Source organism: Rhincodon typus, unplaced genomic scaffold, assembly GCF_021869965.1.
Source record: "Rhincodon typus isolate 14 unplaced genomic scaffold, sRhiTyp1.1 hic_rhity00012412, whole genome shotgun sequence".
Classification (NCBI taxonomy): domain Eukaryota; kingdom Metazoa; phylum Chordata; class Chondrichthyes; order Orectolobiformes; family Rhincodontidae; genus Rhincodon; species Rhincodon typus.
In genome coordinates, this window is record NW_025978050.1 from 1 (window position 1) to 6,673 (window position 6,673).

The 6,673-nt window shown below is 49.0% G+C and overlaps 2 non-coding genes across 2 annotated transcripts; both read right to left on the bottom strand.

Moving 5' to 3' along the window:
- Positions 1 to 5,590: 5,590 nt before the first annotated feature.
- On the bottom strand, positions 5,591 to 5,663 carry trnaa-cgc. Its single transcript has one exon. It is a non-coding gene; the product is annotated as a tRNA-Ala (tRNA).
- Positions 5,664 to 6,197: 534 nt separating this feature from the next.
- trnay-gua lies at positions 6,198 to 6,287 on the bottom strand. The gene is given in 2 exon segments: positions 6,198 to 6,233; positions 6,251 to 6,287. It is a non-coding gene; the product is annotated as a tRNA-Tyr (tRNA).
- Between the last annotated feature and the right edge of the window lie 386 nt (positions 6,288 to 6,673).

The following is a 6,673-nucleotide window of genomic DNA, read 5'->3' on the forward strand; positions in this document are numbered from 1 at the left end:
GCTGCTTGGCCTGCTGTGTTCATCCAGCTTTACACCTTGTTATCTCAGATTCTCCAGCATCTGCAGTTCCTACTATCTCTGGTAGTTCACCAGATTGTGTTGCCGGTAGCATACAGACAGGAAGTATTGAGGGTAGCACACAAATTACCTGCAGGAGGGAAACTCAGGCTGAGATACAGAGCATTTCAATTGGCTTGGATTACATAAGGATGTGGTTGAATTTTGCCATAACGTGTCAGATGGTTGGCAAGCCACAGGCACTAATAAAACCAGCACCTTTGATGCCAATTCCCGCAGGTTATAATTGATTGTGTAGGTCCCCTCCCTAAAACCAAAAGTTCCAGAAACAATTCCAATACGGAATGTTAAGGCAAAAAAGGACCGGGGAGCAGGCCGCGACAGGACACCCTAAGTGACTGTCATGAGGGAAAGTATCAAATCAAAGGGCAGCAGAGACGTCACTGAGAGGAATTCTGGGAGACAGCACTGCAGTCATCACGACTGGTCTGAATATCGCAGAGGAACTGATGTCAAGGGGTGGTTAAATCTGAAACACTACATTAGTGTGGTGTTTCCACCCCCTGCCACCTCCTCTAACCAAAAACAAAATGCACTGTGAGGACACAGGCAAGGTAAGATTCTTGTTTTGCATGTGTGCAAAGACGTAGATGGCCGTTAGGGCAGTAGTATGCTCCTCCTGTCAGATGTGGGAAATCAGGGAGCAGTCTAGTGTCCCTGACAACTATGTCTGCAGGAAATGTGACCAGCTGCAGCTCCTCACAGACCGCGTGGTTCGGTTGGAGAAGCACTGGACACACTGCGGTGCATACAGAGGGCAGAGACAGTGATAGACACTAGCTTTAGGGAGGTGCTTACACCACAGATCCAGACGGGTAGATGGGTGACTACCAGGAGAGGCAGGCAGGTAGTGCAGGAGTCCCCTGTGGGTATTCCCCCCTCAAACAGGTATACCGTTTTGCATACTGTTGCGGGGAGAAAGCCTTTCAGGAGACGGTACAAGCAGCAGCCAGGCCTGTGGCACCACAACTTAGCTCTGCTGTAGAACAGGGTTGGGCAAAGTCAAGATAACCTAGTCAATCTCTTGTGTATTCTTGTGGCCAGTTTCCTTCCTGTGGCCACTGGAATACTTGAACACCAACTAGCAACAAAAAGACATGACTAGTACTCACTTGTCTCCATTCACATGGATAAGGAAACAGCATATGGATTGGGGCAACACCAGGATCCTAGGACAAGCCAAACAGAGACAAACATGGGAATTCCTAGAGGCCTGGTTCTCCACCAGGAAGGCCAAATATATAAACATGTAGAATTAGACCTTATATATACAGCACTGCGAATGAAAACTGAAAATGAGGTAACCAATTGCAACGGACCCCAGAGTTTAAATACCAGGTGGGAAAACACAACAGCGCTTCATCGGAGGCTGCACTGATTACCCAGCAAGGCAATGAAACGTCTGTGAGCTAATGGACCAGCTCGGCGAGCCAACCAACCACAACATCCACAACCCGAGCTACAATCTACTCTAAAACCTTAGACACCTTCGGGCGCATTATGCTCAAATTGGCACAGAAATGGGAAACCTGTGCCAAACGACCCGCGAGCAACTCTACTTCCTGCATGGTTGCCTCAGGAACCAGGTGTTAACATGCAGTGTTAGATACAAACTTCCCATCAACAACCCACATGCACATAGGACAACAGAACACAATGGCCGCAGAATGGTAAGGGTAATGATTAGTGACGCACACAACTGGCTCCACAAATATGACTGGGAAATTACTCGTCAAAAAACCCTATTCCTAAACGCAACCAACCTAGGGTGGACAGCAGACTTAGAAAGAGCCACTAACATCTGTCACCAAATAACAAGAACCAAGAAAAGACAGATCTTCAAAGAAAAGTTGTTTCAGAGATAGTCGGAACTGCAGATGCTGGAGAATCTGAGATAACAGGGTGTGGAGCTGGATGAACACAGCAGGCCAAGCAGCACCAGAGGAGCAGGAAGGCTGACGTTTCGGGCTTAGACGCTTCTTCAGAAAAAGGTCTTCTGAAGAGGGGGCTAGGCCTGAAACATCAGCTTTCCTGCTCCTCTGGTGCTGCTTAGCCTGCTGTGTTCATCCAGTCCTACACCTTGTTATCTCCCCCAAGAAAAACTAGCCAAACTAATGCACCAAAACGATAACCAAAGATCAGATACTTGAGTAAGAAACCTCTCAGACAGGAAACTAACAGACACAGAGAAAGCTGTTCTAATACGTGGACTCAACTACAACCACAGAGATGCTAACAGGACAGAGTTCCTAACCACACTAGAATCCATACTGAAGAGCAATGCACCAATGAGGAAACACAACAAGCCATAAGATAGACAGTGGTCCCAACACTGACCAGAAGAAACGAACTTAACACTCTTAACCCATCAGAAAGTAAGGCCCTAGAAAGACCGAAAAAAGACAAAAATACCATAGTCCTGCCAATAGACAAAGGCGCATGACAGTAATACTAAACAAGCGGGACTACCTCACTAAAGCACAGACGCTACTGGCAAGTGCAAATCGACCCAACACTGCAACTGGGTAATAAAATAATCAACACACTAAGGAGACTCAAACAGACTGGACAAATCAACAAAGCTGACTACCTAAAAATGAAACCAGGAGGGACAAACACCTCCCCCGCCACCAACTCTACAGCCTCCCAAAGTTACACAAACTGGATGTGCCCCTCAGACCCAAAGTCTCCCTCCCGGGCACACCAACACCTAGATTAGCCAAGGAGTTGCAACGAAGACTAAAGCACCTCGTCAGCAAGTCACCCCACTCAATCCACTCAGCCCAGGAGTTCTTCAATTCCCTCAAAGACATAAGAATAGACAAGGAGGAGACCATGGTGTCCTCTGACGTTACCGCCCTATTCACATTGATTGACATACCACTGGCAAGAAAAACACTAGCAACACTTCTAAAAGAACAAGACCCAAGAGACACCATCTCCACAGACAACATGCTGAAGTTACTGGACCTATGCCCCACAACCCACTTTACTCTTAATGGCCAAATCTATGAACAAGTCAACGGGGACACCCATGGTGTCACCTATCTCCGGACTAATAGCAGAAGCGGTGATGCAGAGACTTGAAAGCATGGCCCTTCCGCAGATCCAACCAAAACTATGGATCTGATATGTGGACGACACGTACATCAACAACAAATGGACTAAACTAGAAGAAATGTACCAACTTATAAACCACACTCTCACCGGCATCAAATTCACCAGGGAGGAAGAAAAGAACAGCTCCAATTCCTGGATGTCATGGTAAAACACAGGGCCAACAGGGAATTTCTAACAAAGGTACACAGAAAAGCCACACACACAGATCAAGTCCTGAATTCCAACAGCAACCACGCCAACAGCCACAAACGAAGTTGCGTAAAAACACTATTTAAATGAACAACACACTGCAGCAACCCAGAACTACGCCAAAATGAAGAAGAATACTTCAACCAAGTATTTAAGAACGGATACCTGAACAGTTGGATCCGAAGATGCCTATCACACAAACAGGAAGATACAGTGCGCCCTGACACACTCATCACGTTACCACACATCAAAAAAGTCCGAACTGACCACAAGACTCCTACAAGCATTGGGCATCAGAGTGGCACACAAATCTTCGTCAACCCTACGCCAGCTGCTAACAAGAACCAAAGACTCCTTACCCACTATGGACAGAACCAACGTAATAAACAAGATCCCATGCAAGGACTGCGCCAAACGTTACATTGGACAGACCGGAAGGAAACTGGCTACGAGAACACATGAATACCAACTAGCAACAAAAAGACACGACCAATACTCACTCATCTCCATTCATATGGATAAAGAGAACCACCAGTTCGATTGGGACAACATCAGGATCCTAGGACAAGCCAAACAGAGACAAGCACGGGAATTCCTAGAGGCCTGTTTCTCCACCAGGAAAGCCACCAATAAACACATAGAATTAGACTCTATGTATACACCACTATGAAGAAAATCAAGAAATGAGGTAACCAATTCCAATGGACCCCAGTGTTTAAATACCAGGCAGGAAAACACAACAGCCCTGCACTGATGACGTTACCCAGCAGGGTAATGAAACGTCTGTGAACTAACGACCCAGCTCGGTGAACCAACCAACCACAGCAAGAGGCAGCTACATGTAGCACTTGGGAAAATAGGATCAAAGGTTATGGGGAGAAAGCAGGATTACGCTATTGAGTTGGGCGATCAGCCATGATCGTGAAGAATGGTGAAGCAGAGTCGAAGGGCTGAATGGCCTCCTCCTGCTCCTATCTTCTATGTTTCTGTGGTGGAAAGACAGGACTAGCAGCTTAACATTCCAGGATATCACTCTTTTACATGGGACAGAGAGAGAAACAAAATGGGTAGAGGAATTGCATTACTGATTAAGGAGCACATCACAACTGTTTGGAGAGACGACACATCAGAAAGATCTTACAGTCAGGCATTACGGGTGGCTCTCAGGAATAGGAAGGGTGAAATCTCAATGTTGGCAGTTTTCTATAGACCACCCAACAGCCCACGGGAAACAGAGTAGCAGATATGTAGTCAGATACTGGAAAGGTGTGAAAAAAGCAGGGTAGTTGTTTTGGGTGACATTCAACTTTCCTCTTACTGACTGAGGCTCCCTTACAGCCAGGGGCTCGGATGGAGAACAATTCTTCAGTTAATTCTGCTGTCAGGGATGTTTTATCTCTATAATTTCTTCAATGTACACTTTGAGCTAAAATACTGTGGTACCTGTGATTAATTTTCTCTGGGAGCTGAATGGTGCTAACTCTGGCAGGTGGCAGATGACTCTCTCTTTCAGATGGCAGTTGGCTCTCCCCAATTTTACAAATGCCGTAATGACATAATAAAATTCTTATAATGTGATTGGTTTCAGGTTGTCAATGCCATCAGATTTAAATTCAAAAAGCTTCCTGTATCGAGGTGCTTCGTTCAAATTAATTGGCCGAAGTCAAACTTGCTGTCACAACATCAAAACAAGCCTGTGTTTTGCCTTCCAGCTTTAAGGCTTTTTGGATGCACGTTTCACTTTTTGAGGCTCTCTGTACTGGCAACTTCAGCTGCTGCCCACAAATATATTTCTTTTCTAAATGTCTAAGTACAGACAAAGAAAGAATCTCTGAAAGGGATGACACATTTTAGCTTACTGCCACCCACTTCACAATGGCTTGACCGAACTTTCTAACATTTCCCAGAGCTGGGTTGTGCTGGGTACCTCATAGTTGGTTGCTGGAGGAACTCGTTGGCTCCGAGTGACCGATCCTTTCGGGGGCCTCGCTTTCGACATCGGAGAAAACCTCAACGTCTCGCGCGTTTGCTTTCGCTGCCCAGCTGGACATCTTCCCGACGAGAGGGAGGCGCGTGCTTTTGGCTTAAACGGACAGCCTTTCGTCTTTCCCCGACCTCTCGGAGGGAGGCGGCGCACGGCAAACGGTTTGGGTCTGCGCAAGACTGCTGAGCCGGAGTGGACACTTCCAGTTTCAAAAGGGACTGGAGAATGCGGGCATCGATCCCGCTACCTCTCGCATGCGAAGCGAGCGCTCTACCACTTGAGCTAATTCCCCGGCGGCAGCTGGCCGCACCTTCTCGCTTGTTTCGCAGAGGACTCCCGGCGGCGTCACTCAGGGACGTGCCGGAAAACCTGGCCTCCGTCGGGCCGCGGACCAAACACTGCTCGGGGTTCGCTCCGACCGACGCGTCATGGCAGCGGCAGCCGCTGGGCTCAGGCAGGGCGGAAAGCCACGTCGACCAGACGAGAAGTGCCGAGGAGACGGCGATCGCTGACTCGAGGCCGAGCCGACTTCAACCTTTGCGCAGCCAGCATCACCGTGACGTGACCTTGCGGGGCCCTGCCTGACTGATAGAAGCCTTCATTTGCTGGCAGTGATTTTGAGTGCGTTTCTGCCGAACGCACACACACCCTGCTGGCCGTCGGGTGCAACCGCAGCAGTGAGACAAGCGACTGCATTCGCTTTGCAGAGGGGAAAAGGGCTTCTGCCCACATGTCCGTTACGTGTCCGTTGCAACACGCCGTTTCTCTGTCAGTTTGTCGGTGTTGCCGGGCGAATGCGCGGCGTTTCCAAAAGGATGGCGGCGACTCCTTCGAGCCGGAATTGAACCGGCGGCCTAAGGATGACAGATCCGCGACACACTACAGTCCTCCGCTCTACCAGCTGAGCTATCGAAGGAAAGCCGCAGCTCGCTGCCGCCTTGCTGACATTTGCCAATGCCACTGTGTTAACGTGACGCCGTTGTCTCCCTGAAACTGTCGCTCTGACTCACACCAGTCAGCTCACCGCCGGTCTGATCCTTGCAAAGGCCAATACAGCGTGGAGCTGGAGCGACACAACACGCCGGGCAGCACCGGAGGTGCTGCAAAGTCGATGTTTCGGTGACGCGCCGTTCGGGGTGAATTCCCCGCTCCTCTCCGGTCGCTTGACGTGCCGTGTTCTTCACGCTCCGCGCTGCGTTCACGCTGACTCCAGCATCGGCAGCTCTCGTTGGCTCCGAGTGACCGATCCTTTCGAGGGCCTCGCTTTCGACATCGGAGAAAACCTCAACGTCTCGCGCGTTT